The sequence below is a fragment of the Python bivittatus genome, unplaced genomic scaffold (assembly GCF_059951505.1).
Source record: "Python bivittatus isolate LINGU-HERP-01145 unplaced genomic scaffold, Pbiv_v1 ctg000400_np1212, whole genome shotgun sequence".
In the NCBI taxonomy this organism is placed as follows: Eukaryota; Metazoa; Chordata; class Lepidosauria; order Squamata; family Pythonidae; genus Python; species Python bivittatus.
In genome coordinates, this window is record NW_028277073.1 from 10,788,961 (window position 1) to 10,805,696 (window position 16,736).

Consider the following 16,736-nt stretch of genomic DNA (forward strand, 5'->3'; position numbering starts at 1 on the left):
GCATGCAAATATCTCAACAGATACATTAGTTCTTAATAATGAGGACAAGCATCTGCTTTCCAAATACATTAGTAAGTACGTTCCTTCAAAAAATCTGCTCAGTTTGAGTGCAATTTTTACTAAAGGAAAAGTATTTTAATAGGTTGAAAGTTGAAAAGTTCAATTTTTAGGGTTGAAACTGGCAGTTTCAGTTTTAAAACTAAGGAAGTTTGTAATCATCATATCCAAAATCTGCTTTTTCAAAATATGGTACAGCTGTCATGGATCATGTACTGTCAGCCAATGCTGCAAATTGCCTTTTCCTATTTTATAAATTATATTGAGTGGATGAAAGGGAATATAGCAGGGTTAGATTCTACAAAGCACCTTCAGAGAGAGGTTTATCTTCAGTTGACAAAAGTTGTCCAGTTTGGTGGTTTGTTAAGTTGTAGCTATTTAACAGACCTTCCTATTTCTACTAAAAAATTAATGTAGGAAAAAAAAAACCCTGCTTACAGATTAATGTCCCGGAGAAAGGAATAAAGTTTATTTTTATTGATGCTTTTTAACTCTTTAATGTATAATGTATATTATAAAATACTAAATAATTTTAAGCACACATCAAATAGTTCTTGAGTCAGAGATATCACCTAAACCTATGTTAAAGGTATTTTGTATTGAATCAGAATTATTTGATCCTTAAGTTCAGGAAGCATATTTTCTCCCTAAAGCTTTGCAATTAGTTTGCAATGCTGTAGCTTCCCCATAGTTAGCACTAAATCGTGATTTTAATGTGAGAGAGGGTATAAGGTTATTATATGCATGGAGACTAATCATTTTAACTGATCAATGCACATTTATCTGACTTGATGCTACTGCCTTTTGAAGTGGCATTATCTAGCATGCCACTTGAAGACCAAGTATTGCTCTCTGCCTAAATGGTTTGCACATCCCTGCTTAAGATGCTCACGTTTTTAAGGCAGTACAGTGGTACCTCGGGATACGAACTTAATCCGTTCCGTGACTCTGGGCTTATCCCGAGTTGGTCGTAACCCGACGCAAATTTCCCCTTAGGGTTCAATGTAAATCCGGTTAATCCATTCCGACCTCCGAATTTGGTCGCACCCCGAAGCAAATTTTCCCGTAAGGTTCAATGTAATTACCGTTAATCCGTTCTGGCGTCCGCGGACCACGCGTCAGGGGCAGGAAAATGGCCGCGGACCACGTGTCAGGGGCGGAAAAATGGCCACGGACCACGTGTCAGGGCGGAAAAATGACCGTACCCCAAGGCGGAGTTCGCACATCGAGGTAAATTTTTGTGGCCGGAGCTGGTCGTAACCCGAAAGGTTCGTTAGTAGAGGCGTTCGTATCCCGAGGTACCACTGTAAATAATGTAGTTCATTTTGTAGGATGTTTCCTACCTGGACTAAATTGTAACACATTTGTACTCATGGAAAAAAGTGATATTTCTAACAGAGAGCAATTCCATATTCCAAACCTTTTTTTCCTCAAACTATAACAGACTAGGATATTCCTAAAGTCTGAGAATTCTTTTCACAAATACTGTGTATCCAAGTAGCAATAATTGAAAGTATGCAGTGTATAAAAATATGATACTATATATATAAAATATGTAAAACACCTTTTGAAAAACCTGGCCTTAAATGAAATGTAAGTTATTTATCACCATTTATGCAATGTAAGAATTTGATTCTGTAATGTGTATAAAAGTGAAGGGGTAATTGACCTATAATCTCAGTGATTTGTGAGTATGAGTTGAAGATCTTTTGAGGTAACCAGAAAATATTGAATTGTGAACATTCTTACTTTTCTGGAACTCTGTTTTGTTTTTTGACCAATTAAAATTTATTTATGGTCCAAGTCCAAACACAAGAAAAAGACCAGTAATACAGTACAATAACCATAAAAAGGAATTTTTAAAATTGCAAGAAAATCCTAAATCAGTTAATAGCTAACAATTAATGACATAAAAGGGGAACCTGACAGCTTCTAACAGCTATAGCTATTGATAAGAATTTTGCAACCGTCTTAGAGGTTTCTGAAGCGTGGTCACTCAGAAGGGTAACAACCTCCTGGTCACAATTATTAACAATTGGGAGCATTAAACTTGATTGCCATTGGGTGTACAATGGAGATTTTAATAGCATATGTGAGACAGATTTACTTCTGAGTGTGAACAGAAACAAGTTTGTCTTTCATATGGGAGCCTTACATATCTACCAGTTGTTGCCCTAATAGGTAGTGCAATTTGGGCCAAAGTAAATAATCTCCTATGTGGAACATATAAGATATTAAAGAAATACAGTGGTACCTTGGGTCACGAACGCTTCTGTTCACGACCAATTCGGGTCACGAACAGCTCCGTTCGCAAAATTTTGCCTCCGATCGCGAACGCCGGATCGGGTGACATGTGGTCATGGCTTCCTGTAGGGAGGGGGACTCTCCCTCCAAGCAATAACTGCCTCCCCACCTGCCTTCCTGTCCTCCACGCCAGAAGTCATGTTGAGCAAGGTTAGCGTTCTCTCTCTTCGTACTGTATTTTGTTTCATATTTTTGCGGTTTAAAAAAAAAATACATATGGTTCAGAACGGATTAGCCGTAATTACATTGAACCTTATGGGGAAATTTGATTCGGGACACAACCAAAATCGGGTCGCAACCAAATTCGGAGGGGTCAGAATGGATTAACTGTATTTACATTGAACCTTATGGGAAAATTTGATTCGGGTCGCGACCAATTTGGGTCGCGACCAGAGTCGCGGAAAGAATTAAGTTTGTGAACCGAGGTACCACTGTATCTAGGGACAGTCCAAGGAGGAGAGCAATTATGCTATAAAAAGTATTGGAGACCTTGACTCTGTCATTTTGGATATCTAGATCCCAAATCCTCTGCTTAGTTCAGCCAAGCCAGGGTTTATCAAGTCCCAAAGCAGGTAGTGCTGACAAGATGAGACTGTAGTATGCCAAATCTTCATTAATTGTCTTCTTAGGTTAGAAAAGAACCTATCTAGCAAGCATGTGAGATGGACTAAGGAAGTTCCCCAATAAACTTATTTCAACCAGAATCTAAGATGGCAAAGTCTTAATCATGCCCCAAAGGAAATGCAGCCTAATTCAAGTCATGTTAGACCTTTAGAAGTTGAATAAGGAACTAGGTAAGATTTTCAAGAATTTTGATTGTATTGCTTCTAATCTAGGAGAGTCCTTATAAATACACAGCTAAGCACCATATAGCATCAAACCCAGAACTTTGGCTTTAAATTGTTCTTTAAAGTTCTTAAACTTTAAACAGTTCAATAGATGCTGAGGCATAATTATTACCAAATTGACCTACAAACTTAGCAGTTGCAAGGGATGCCAAACAAGCTCTCTTCTTTGAATAGACCATCAGGTAGAAGATTGGAAATAGAGACCTAGATATTTAAAGGATTTTACCTGCTTGATCAGTTTGTTGTTGATCATCCATCTGACTGGGGCCTTAACACATTTCCTAGAGAATACCAATACTTTTGTTTTAGAGTAGTTTATTTCAGGGTGTTCTCTAGAGCAGTAAAATAATAGAGCTTTAAGGCATCTTTGGAGGCCTATTTGGGTTACAGATGGTACAGCTGCATCATTAGCATAAAGGAGAATAGACATGGGGCAGTGGGCAAGGAGGGAGGATGGAATTCTGGCTTAGCAAACATCTCAACAATATTGTTAATGTAAAAGTTGAATAATAATGGGGCAAAGATACAGTCTTGCTTAAAAACTTTGCTAGCGGAGATGGGATCAGTTATATCACCAAGGATATTACCCTTAATTTGAGTGGTTGTGCTTTGGTTATAATAGCATTATTAGCCTTAGAAGATGGCAGTCTATTGTTGTAGTGGCTAATTTCTTCCAGAGCTGTTCTGATGGAATGCTTGTGGAAAGGCTACCCTCAAGTCTATAAAGGCTACATAGAGGGCACCTTTGGGCTGACTGTAATATTTCTCAGCTATGTGATATAATATGGCATATTGATACATGGTTGGGTGTTCAGACCTGAAACTCTCCTGCATTGGGCCAAAATGTTTTTGGAGGACATTCAGTCCAGAAGTTTGTAATACAGACATCTAGGATATAATTTACTGATTACAGATAGAAGGCTAATTGGCCTGTAATTTGCAGGGTCACATTTATCACCTTTCTTGTAAATTGGGATAATAATAGATTGGATAATAATCCAATCTTTAGGGAGACATAAGAAATTATTTATGGTTGTGAAGAGGGGAGTAAGCACAGATGTTCATCACGTAGGATTTAATTTTAAGAATTCTGGTAAGATTAATTTTTGCCAAGAGCTTTGCTATTTTCCAATTGAGAAATTAGTTTTTGGACTTCTGGGGGTGAAACTGGAGGCCTTTCAGGAGAGGTTCATCAAATAGCTAGGCAGGAGGTTTACTGTCTTCAGATGCAGTGTATAAATTACAGAAATATCCAGTGAAAGACTCAAGGGGAATTAGAGTGTTTGGTGTGCTTAATACACAAAATAACAATAATTATTTTAAAATCATAAACTATGATTCAAAGATTAAAAAACAATTATATTTCATTTTAAACATATTTTTCAGTTATCTTCTGTAAACTGTTACCAATATTTCTAGTTATTCAGGTTAATTTACTCCAATACTGGTGGTTCTGTACAGACTTCCATTTGTAAATACACATATGTAAGCTATTTTGGATGCTTTCAGGTTCTGCAAGACTATAAATATTTATCTGCTATTGTACCAACCAAGCACAGTAAATTCTAGAGCCAGGAGTCAGTTAATGATTTCTTTTCTTAATACGTTTGTGATTTCATGGGAGTGGGAGCAAGAAGGAAATTCTCTTCCATAGTTTTGTTACTGGTTGATTTGACTTTGATCCTAGTTCATTTTTCCTTCCATATGTCTAGCAAGTTTTGTTTTGAGAATGATCAAAGCCTAAAATGCAGCAATTAAGTTCCTAGAGTCTCCTACACAATATGTATTTTGTTTGCTTGTGATATTAGTAAGAATTCCAAACTGTCCAAAAAGTTCATTGATGAGGCCTTAACATCTTGACTGTGCCACTTCAAGCCTTGATTTTTCAGACACGGTGTATGCAGGACATCATTTCTAGCTTTCTTTTATGGGATTTCCTTTATTTTCGTGGTTGCTTGCCAGAGCCGTAATTATTTCAGAATCTCATCGTTTTCCCTCTATAATCTAGAGCTTCCTGTTTAAAGATGGCTAGGATCAAATGTTAGCATAAATCTTTATGCCTTGCAGTTTTTCTAGCTCTGAATTATTGAATTTCTCATTACTGATCCAGTGGGATATTAATCTGTCTCAGTAGATCCATTCAATCTGTTTTATTAAGAGTAAACAAGAAATTTGTCAGAACAATTCTGTATCATGTTTCAGCGTTACTGGATTTTTAATCAGAATGAAGTGAAACAAAATACCAGAATCCATTCCAAATAATATCTAGGATCAGTGAACCACCAAAAAGGCTCAAGATTTCAAATTCTTTAGAGGTGCTCATCAGACTAATATTAAAAAGAGAAATAGGTAGTAGGAAAGAAGATAATTTAAAAATTAGGGTAGATTAAATCCATATGATTTTAGTTTCAGGCTAGTTCTGAGATGGAGGCAGTGGACTGAATAGGTACTGTTGGCTTCAGATTATGCACAGTTATGACACACAATAGCAAATTGACCTGCCCCTCCCAATTTCCTAAGTGTCTGTTTCCCATTGTATATTTCAACTTACCCACTCTGATTCTGGTTCAAAATTTCAAGGAGGAAAAGCTATCCAACGTTGGGACTACTGTAGTATTCAGTGACAATTATTACTTTGAATCATCCATATTTAAGATTAATCATGGTTCAGAATTCAGTTGCAAAATTTAATTGAGGTTAATTGAAAATGGAAACAAAGTAGACATACATTTTCATGGCACTTAACACTGGTTTCTGGTGATGTAGAAAATGAATTGTACCATACCCAGAACATCATGAATCACTTCCTGTCCCAGAATGTATGTGTGTATGTATTGTTTAGAGCTGCCCAACTTAAATGATTCCGGATAGCTTAGGACAACAACAAATCAGTAAAAAAATCTCAGTGAGATAGCTAAAACATAATAAAAATAATAGAAACCAAAAAGAATAAGACCTGATTATGCAAAAACCAACACTTCTTCCAGGATCTGGGGAAGAGCCAGGTTTTCAAGGCTCATTTAAAGGTTTGTAGGTTTGGGCAATGCAAATTTTTTTTGGGGGGGGGAAATACTGTTCCAGAGGCAAAAGCCACAAGAGAGAAGGCATGCTTTCTGGGACTCATTAAGTGACAATGTTCAAGGAGAAGACCCAAAATGTACACCAGCCATACCTTATACACCTCTCAAAGGCAGAGGTAAAAGTGTGGTTCTCAGCTGCAAAAAGTTTGTACTTCCTTGCACTAGATGTTCATTCCGAAACTACTTCAGAATTATCCCAGAGTAATATCCTTCCTCTTTTCAAGAAATGATGGTTACGTGTATAGAAGACAAATCGTAAAGTTGCTTAAGCCTTGAAAGATGCATTCAGAACTTCAAACAGTTAAAAAAAAAACACCTGACTCAGACTTTCAGTTAGAGGGTTCTAAGGTAACTAAACATAACATGAACTAGGTATGTGGTGGTTTGTGCTGGATATTCTCCAGTTACTATTATTACTTGTAGTATATGGTTAGCTATACTATCATGTCCTGCAATCTAATGGTTACCAGTCTGTGGTTAGTTGTTTGAAAAATGAATGCAGCAATTTATTTTTACAATAAATATACAATTGTAGAGATTTTCCTCAATGCATGTCAGTGGAGATATGACTCCATTGCCCTGCTTTGGGGGATGCGGGAATATCTTTTGCTGAAATTTTGATAGGAGAGATGAAGTTTACCCTCTGCCTAGGACAGTTGAAATGGAGGGCTTTTACCTCTTCTCCAGTCAGTTTTTGGCAAGAAAGCATCCCTCCCTCCCATATGTAAATGTGAATGCCATTTCATTCACTGGCAAATAAAAATGTCTGATGAATGCCTCTTTGCATAGCTTAATTGGTGTAATGGTGACTATGGACTCTGTGCTGTTGACCCCAGTTCTGTTTGACAGAGCAAAATGTAACACTCCCCCCCCCTTTTTTTCACCATCATAGTAGCCTGAGCATTTTGCTGGTTGGAAACTCCAGGGATTTTTTTTTTAAAATAATGTCCCTTTCCTGTTTTGATGGTGATTTGCAGTTGTTATCTGAACATTTTGTGGCTTTCTCTGGATTACCCATGGTCTGTTGGAGCAGTGAAGTGAGACAGTGCATATAGGGGTCAGTTACACTGTGAAATTGAATATTGAGCAGAAAATCGTATTGGAGATTGTGGAGGTTGGAGGAGTGGTGAGGAATGAATGTGAAACAGGTTGGAAATGAGAGAAGGTATTCAGACAAACTTGGAGACAGGTAATAGCTGAGACTTAGAGAAGCAGAGTTTGAGTGGAGGAAGGACAGAAAAGAGTCATGGATTGAAGACAGCAACAGTAGAAAGCTGAAGTTGTGGAACATTTAGATGAAGCATCAGGGAAGAGGTCTGGATGGTGTTGTATTTGGCAGGAATAGTGGAAATAGGATTGTTAAATTGTATAACAGTGGAGATGACAATGAGGGCAACAGTTTTGTCCTTTGGTTGTTACCACTGTGGATTCAGGAATTCGCATAGATGAAGAAAGAGGAAGTGATTACAGAAGAGTGGGAGACGTCAGTGATATTGTGATTACCATACTTTTGCAAGAAGGAGAATAGACACAAAGTAAGATTGGGTGTGGATTGCAGTAGCTTTCAGACACTGCAGATTTTCAGACTGGCATCAGAATAGTGGCCTTTCCTGTTGATCTCTCAGCTTTACAGTAATGGACATCTGTGGATGTAATTCTAGCTTGTAAATAGTCTGGTTATTAAGGGAACATCCCCCCTTCCAGTTGCAGTCAGGGTTGGTGGAGACAAGAGGTTGAGCCCTGGACCCATCAATGTGGGGATGCCTTAGTGCTCAGCTCTCTTCTTCAAGTTGTTTCAAATGTATTTGAAGCATCTGAGGAGAAGTCGTATGTTGGTTTAGTTGAGGCAGTCATCAATATTATACCCAGCTTTATATATCTATCCCGGCTTGCACCGAAGATGTGGTAGAAGTCTTGACCCCATACCTGGGAAGGGCTTGATGGAACAGATTGGTATGGATCTCAGCAAAACAGAGTACTGTTTATTCAGAAGCTTTTATGTTGTAGAGCTCCATTATTTTTAGCTCTGTATGGAATGTTATTACTTCTGAAAGAAAAGATCTGCAACTTGGGGGTCCTTCTGGACTCACAGTTCCTGTTGATACAGCAAGTGGACGCGATAACAAGGAGGACTTTTATTGAGCTTCAGCTGCTGTAGATGTTGCAGCCATTTCTGGATCTTAAGGCTCTGATAATGGTAATTTTTATCCATGTTACCTTGTAGATGGATTATTGCAATTTGGTCTACATGAAGTTGCCCTTAAAGGCAATTCGAAACTTCCTCTGGTCCAGGATGCAGTTGCCTGCCTATGGACTAGCCAATGCTGGTACAGCAGAATATCACCAATTTTGTGGGAGCACCATTTATTACCATATACTTCCAAGGCCAATTCAAGATGCTGGTTATTACCTATAAAGCCTCTGTGACTCAGATCCTTGTTACCACTGGAACTGTCTAATTCATTCCATGCAGGCCAAGAGGTCAGGTTGAGAATTCCTCTACCATGAGAAGTCAAGGGGAAGGGAGCCAAGAAGCAGACCTTCTCAGGGACAGCCCCCTTGCTATAGAAAGCTTGCCACCAAGGTGAGGTACGCCCCTTTCCTGCTGTATTTTCAAAAAGCACTCAAGACCGGAGTTTACCAATGAACCTCTGGAGCAGAGTGTGTAATTTAGTTTGAAGTATTTTGAAGTTTGAGGCAACAATAGATATTTATTGTGTATTTATGTTGTTTTTAATGTTATGACATGATAGTCTGCATTGATGTTTTTATAGTTAGGGAAATTTAAATATGATACTGATCAAGAACATAAATATAAAAAAGCTAATATTATGAATGTGAGTGTTCTTTTCAATAAAGACATTTTCTAACCTTCTGTAGACGCTGTGGCACTTTTCTGAAACAGTAGTTTGCAACCCATCCAAGCAAGTATGCAGTCCAGCCAGGTATACTTTTCTTGAATCCATGGCTTAAAAAAAAAAAAAGTTCTCACGTGGGTCATCAATTCTCCAAATGGATTTTTTAATTCCATCAAAATATCTCTCCCCCTTGTATCGAAACATTTTCTCAGAGAAAGGTTTAGATACACAAGGGTTGAATGAAAAGTAATATCTATACCTCCATGAGTTTAGTTTAAATAGGGATATTTTTATAAATGAAACAGGAAAATAATCTTTGAAATGACATCTTTTGTTATCTATATCTATTTCACCACATAATTGCTACCACTTTCTAAACCTTTCTGTCAACAGTGGACAAGCTTCTTAAAGCTGTCACAAAAGGACCCCATACTTCAACTAGTCTTGCCAGTCCTTTCCAACTCTTCACTTGAATCAAATAGATCTTTCAATTTTGGAAAAATGTGAAAGTCACATGGCCCTCAGTCTGGACTATATGGCAGATGAAGTAAGGCAGTGAGATCCAGCTTTGCAATTGCCTCTAGAATGGCTTATAACTATGAACCTAATCATTGTTTCAAAATTTTGAATGTTGTAATGTGCTCTGAGTTGAAAGTGGTTCCCAGTTCAAAGAAATCCAAATGAATAATACTGTTTGCATTCCAAAAACATGCAATGGTGAATTTTCCTGTTGAACTTTGAGTTCTCTTTCCTCCTCCTCCTCCTCCTCCTCCTCCTCCTTCTTCTTCTTTTCAAGTGAAGCTTTGTGATGATATTCCACGGACTGATGCTTTGTCTCTGGGTCACAATGGTGAACCAATGCTTTGTTGTCTGTCATAATGAAGAAATTCCTCACCCTCATTCTTGTAGCATGACATCAATTGCTGGCAAATTTTGACTTTTGAAACTTTGATTTCTGCTGTCAGCATTTAGGGAACCCTTCTTGCACAAAACTTCTGATATTTAAGAACATCAATAATGTGAACCACACGTTCTTGTGAAATGCCAGGCTTGACATCAGTTTCCCATTGAGTCATCTGCTGATTGCCCTTAATTAATTCATCAACCTTTTCTCATGTGAAATTCATCAGAGGCTATCACAGGCCATCCCCTTTGTTCTTGATCACACAGATCAGCGCTTCCCAATTTACTATCTTTTAACATTTTTTGGCCAGTGATGCACAGTACTCACATCAACACAGATCATCATCATAAACAACCTGATTTGTCAATGAATTTCAATTGGGTTTGGCAGTAAAAAAAAATAATATCATGGCGCATTGCTTAAAGCGTGCTGATGAGTACCCACTGAAGGGTCCCATTTCATGAACAACAGCAGCACAATATTTTCTCATGGCAACTTCCTGTGAAATGAAGTGAAAAAACATGCTAAAAAACACATCAGAGCTTTTAGCACCTTAGTACTGCCGTCTGTTAGCAATTTAAAGCATTGGGGCATTACTTTTCCTTCAGCCCATATACATGATGCCCTAGTCTATGCTGCTAATATCAGTTCTTTGGATTACTGTGCAAATTTTGACTGTCTAACTGTCTTTTCTTGATCTCAGGAGTCATTGGTTACATTCTGAGGAGGGATAAAATTTGTCCCTATAAAGTTTATCCAAGAGTTTTTCAGTCAGTAATTCATAATGTCAGAGAGAAAAGCATACATGTGGTTATCTAACCAAGCATGTTATTAGAAATTTTGCTTGCTGACACTGAAGACATCTGTTCTTTCTAGAAAAGGGCATATACTTTGCATTTCTGGTTTTTGAGAAAGATGTTTATTGTCACGTCATCCCATTGTGTTTAGTTGGGAGACATCACTGTCTACATATTTCAGCTTATTTCTCTGTCTTCCACTCCTTTATACTTCTTACCCATGAATCTTATATTTCTGAGTATCAATTATTTCTGTCAGGATTTCTTGATAAGGAGACACCTCACTGGGCACCCCTCCATATTGTATGAAACGCTATCCTTTAAGAAATGCATTAACTTGGTTTTACATATTGGCCTTTCTGTTTGTTTCTATTTGCTTCTGAACAGTAATCTCCTGTTTGCCTATGAAGTTTTTAGCATAGTAGGAATTCTTGCTATCTTAATAAAACAGCCTAGAATATTCCAGCTGGAATTTATGTCTGAATAACAAAAAATCTTCACCTAGTATAGGCTGCACCTTAGACTGCACCCATAGAGTTTAGTTAGATAGTTTTATAAATATATATTTATTTTATTTTAGCTTTTAATTTTATTTTATCCTAGGTTGCTGTTATTTTAAGATAGACTATGTACACTTTTATAGAGCATCATCCTTGTACTGGTCCAAGACCACAATAAACAAAAAATGTAGTTCTGGTCATCCACACAGCATACAAGCTATCCTACAGTATTATAGCTTCCAGTAGTCTTTACTTCATTCAATTATATGGATTAACTGCCAATCTGCATAGGAACCCTTCATATTTGTGATTTACAAAGATGGTTTCTCAGTATTCTCAGTGATTTTTCATTTAAGAGTATATGGGAAAGAGTATCTTATAGAAATTGTAGAAAAGTCTTAACAGTTGTGAAAGTTTGTGAACCCTTTAGAACTATCTGTAATTGTGCTGTAGTATAATTCAAATGTGATCTGAGATTAAGTTCTCTTAAATTGATAAAGCATTTCTCTTTAACAGGCAACACACAAAACAGTGTACTGTATCATGACTTCATTGAACATATTATGCCAACATTCACTGCCTTTGTTGGAAAGAATGTGTGAAAATTTTGATTTAGAAACTGGTGGTACCTCTTTCAGCAGCAGTGACTTCAACTGAAAATTTTCTGCACCTGTTGGTCAGTCCCACATACTGGCTTGGAGATATTTTGGCCTATTCCCTTTACAGAACTACTTCAACTCATTGGTATTTTGAGGCTGTTTTGCATGTAAGGCTCAGTTCAGGTCAAGCCACAACCATTTCATTTGGTTTAAGATCAGTGCCTTGACCCAGTTATTCCAAATGCAAAATTTCTTCTGCTTCAGTTCTGTTGTAGATTTACTTAAGTGTTGAGGATAGTTGCCATGTTTATGACTCACATAAAGTTCAGCTCATGGATAGATACCTTGACAGTCTTCTGTAGAATTTGAGAGCTACCTGGGATCTAATACTGCAAAGCAGCTTCAAACCATACTTCCACTGCCCTGCTTCATGGTTGGGTGAGGCTCTTTTAGTGAAATGCAGTGTTTCATTTTCTCCAAAAGGAACTTGTCTCATAAATGCCCAAAAGTTCCTCTTTTGTCTCATCTATCTACAAAATGTTCTCATAGCCTAATGGATCATTTAGGTGGTCTATGGCAAACTTCAGCCTTGTATTTTCTGGAGTACAGTGGTTTTCCTTGGTATGTTCCCATGGACACCACTTTTATTCATTGTTGTCCTTGTGGTAGACTCATGAACACTGACATGAGATAATGCAGAAATGGTTTGCAAATCCTTTGTCATTATCCTGGGGTTCTTTGTGACCACCAGAGTATTTTATGCCTTGCTCTTAGGATAATTTTTGTTGGATAACCACCTTTAGGAAATATAACAATGGTGGAGTACTTTGTCCATTTATATATTATCTCTTTGACTGAGGATTGAGCCAACATTTGTTAGTATTTTATAGGTGAGGCTTCTGTAACTCACCCCCAATTGTCATCTTATTGATTGGAACATCTAACTCAGTTTACCCCTGTAAGAGAACTGATTTTCCTAGGCCTTTACATACTTTTTCCAGCAAAGACAATAAATGTTGTCTCAATATGCTCAGTAAAGACTTAACACGATACCCTGTTTTGGGTGTGTTTGCTTAATCAGGATCTATTTATTTATTTATTAATTAGACTTAGAGGAAGCTCTGATTGCGTTGTAGGTTATAGAAATGCAGGATTATGCAGGTTATAGAAATGCAGGATAGTTCTAAAGGGTTCACAAATTTTCTCTCACCATCGTAGCTTTCTGTACTGATGTAACCACATTATTTTCTTCAATTTCACACTGTTGTTTATGACAGAATATTGCTTTTGTATACACTTAACTCTTTATTATCTGGATTATAAAGACTTGGAACCTGGACCAAGTGCTTCTGCATTTTGAGTTCACTTTTTCTATATCCGAAATAACTTGCTGCTCCTTGCTGTCTTTCAATTTGATTGGTTTCCGAGAATCAAATTATGTCTTGTTTATTCAATTAAAATATAATTGCTTGTTGTACAATTTCAGCACTGTTTCATCTCATATTAACAGGTTGATATGTTTCCATTGTAAAATTTTCTGGGGTAGAAAGGGTGAGAACTAGTGTAGAAGTAGCTGTACTTTGTTCTACAAGCAGTTGGTATGTTTGTTGAGCTTCTGGGAGGATAAAAGAGCAATAGCCCATGTGCAGAACAGACATAGTTTTGGTTTTTCTTTTGTCAGGTACATTATCCTAATGGGAAATGGGCAGCCTGCAGCTGCATGAAGCTCATATCTTTTCTTTAGTGGCCTTCAATCGCATCACCAAATAGTGTCATTTTCCACCTTTTTTTTAAAGCAAAAAACAATAAAAAGTCATGTATAAGCTTTTGTGTAGACTTCACACATCTGAAAATAGCACCACCCCCAATAAAGCCTAGCATTTGAGAAACATATCCTAGAAATTCTGGTCACGGCTATGTTAGGGAGGTCACTGAAGTACGGCCCTTGGTTGTTTCTTCTCCCCAGTAATAATAAAAAGATAGCACTTGCCCTGGATTAAATGTTCTAATAGTCAGCATGGATACAAAACCTCTCCCAAACTCCAAATTTAAAAAAAAAAAACACATGTCAGAATATTTTGTGAATTCCAAAGAAGCAGTATTTATATTTTTACTATTTTGAGATGGGAAACAGTGGGAACTTATTTCTTCAGGAGCTCAAGGTAGTGTACATAGTGCTTTCTCCTTCCCTTTTTTTCCCCAACAACCCGTACAATATTACCTGCTCAGTCAGTAACCACAGAACCCAGCCCAGTAAAGAATCAATAGCAACATATTCATTTCAACACAGCCTGTGAACAGCTAGCTGCACAGCAAAAAATCAAGTTATTGGCTTCAATAAGGGTTTTCCTAATGGGCATGAACAGTGCCTATTTTTTAGTAATGCGATTGCCAAGCTTAACAAACAAAGGAGTGTAAGTTTTGTATTTAGCACCTGAAAGCTCAACAGAATAACAAAAGTATCGGTAATGCACATACTTTTGTATTTGGTAATGTGCCTTGGCAAAGAAAGCTCAGTACACATCCAACACAGAGGGGCAATATTACTGTGCAACCTTTGACTAGAACTAAACTCCCCATAGCAAAGAATTTTAAAAAGCAATCAACTTAGCTATTGGGCAAAAAGCAATATATGCTTAACTGATTATTAATACATCCCCCTCCTGCCCTCAACTAGTTCCAGTCAGTGGGAGCATAGATAGAACCTCTTAATATTAGTGCATTCGCTAAATCTCCGTTAGAAAAATGTATAGATGAACACTAGAACACTTGGAATGACATAGAGCAAATACTTCACTTTGTCCTGATCTTGGGACAAACACTGGATGTTTTGTTCTGAGCTCAAAACACTTGAAATGGCCATTTGGGTTCAGAATGATTCAGTACAATCAAAGTAGCTATATTTTGCTGTGCTTTAAGAAGTTGCATGCTTCAAGGAGTGATTTAATGCTTTCTTCTTGTATTCTGTGAAGAATACTGCCTTGCTCAAAGCAGTATATTTCATAATTTGAAGGTATTAATCAAGGATCCCTAGCCTTTTCAGTGAGTAGATTTAAATTTTTGAAAGCATCTTATGGGTGTTCCCCAAAATGGCTACCATAAAATGGTAAATGGCTATTTACTGGAAGGCAGAACTGGTGAAAGGGTCCAATATATGCCAAGGGAGGCATCACTGTGGATATTAGTGACCAATAGATGCCAAGGTTAAGTCCCAGAGTTTCATTCTCTAGCTACTATTCTTCACAAAAGCCTTAGCTCCAGTAACTGATGACCCATAAGAATTTATCTTCATCTGGGATATGTAGTTGTAAATAACATGTTAATACTTTGAGTTAGGTGCATTAATACTTTGAGTTCAGTGCATTTCCAATTAAACTTGAATAAAGGTGGGGAGAGACTTTTTCTTGAAAACTGATGATTATGCATTGAGAATTTGTGGAAGGGGGCATTTTATTTTTTTAAAGAGGGTGTTTCTGTAATTATTTAGAAAGTTGGATCCTGACATACTCAAACTCATTAGGTTTGCCAAATATTCCAAGATGGCCTGTAATAGTATGTTTGCAATAGACAAAACTGAGTATTATATCTCATCTAAAATAAAAACTGAATTTGATGTTTCAGAATTAAAATAGCACTGAAAGAAACACTAATCATTAGCTACACTCAGTTTAAGTTTTTTATTACTTATTTTTTCATTACTTATTTTTTCATTCCAACCATCTGAGAAGAATAAAGTCATGTCTGTCTCAGAACAGAATTACAGTCATTAAGCCTTAGTAATATAAACCATTTTTGTCCATTTGATTCTTTTTGTTACCTCTCAGAATCTACTCCTTCTGTATGAAGTCTGTTTATACTTTTGATTGATTTAAGTGATTCCAGTCATGTCAATCTTTATTGTAGCTCTCATAATTTTTTGTGGACCTAGAGATTGCTTCCTCCCATTGTTTCTAAAGGATCCATATAGGCAAAGCATAATTATACGTAACTAACATCAGATGGATGCTTCTTGTTTTATTTGCTCCCCTTAAGAACAGGGAGCAATAAGCACATTTCCTTCTAGCTCCTTCAAAGTTAGCAAACAAGAGAAGACTTGAATAGCACCAGATAGGCCCCCCATACTCTGCAAGGTGAGATTCCCCCCAAATGCCTACCTCTAGCATGCCTGTTTTTATTTGAACATCCATGCCATGATTCTTTTTGTTCCCACTTGCCTCAGCAATTCCTGCATGCATGCCTGGTTGTGTCTGAGAAAACAATAAGCTAGTTGGAGCAACAAGTTGGATGGGAGAATATCTTGTTTGAAAAAGAATAAATGATGATTGAACAAGAGCAAAACTGGAGAAAGACAGCACTAGAGAGTAAGGAAAGCAAAGTAGAAGGCAGAGCCAGAAACAACAGTCATGATCAACTGGGATGAGAAGGATGATTGAGAGACAATATAGAGGCTGGAAGAGATCCGAGAGGTTAGCCAGGGCTGATCAGGTGTCATTGGTCAGTTCAAGGTGAAATTTTGTGTCCTCATTCTTTATCAGCCATATGTTCTTGATGAGCCATTGAGTAGAATCCCTGAGACCTGCATGTAAAGTCTTGTTTTCATTTGGCTTTCAGAAGTGGGTGCATATTTTTGGATTCAGATGGGTATGCATTTCTAGAACTGGCTATCTTAATCAATGCTATTTAAGTTGATTCCTGATTCCAAAATACCATTGTTTTGATACCAAGTTGCAATTACATATAGATGGGGAAAAATCTGAGCTGCTTGTGAAGAGTATCTAGGAACAACAAA

The 16,736-nt window shown here is 37.3% G+C and overlaps 1 protein-coding gene across 1 annotated transcript in view; it reads left to right on the plus strand.

The window, feature by feature from the left end:
• The window catches only part of PTEN (phosphatase and tensin homolog), a 58,367-nt gene that overhangs the window by 26,064 nt on the left and 15,567 nt on the right, over positions 1-16,736 (plus strand). The gene's annotated exons all lie outside the window — the stretch shown is intronic.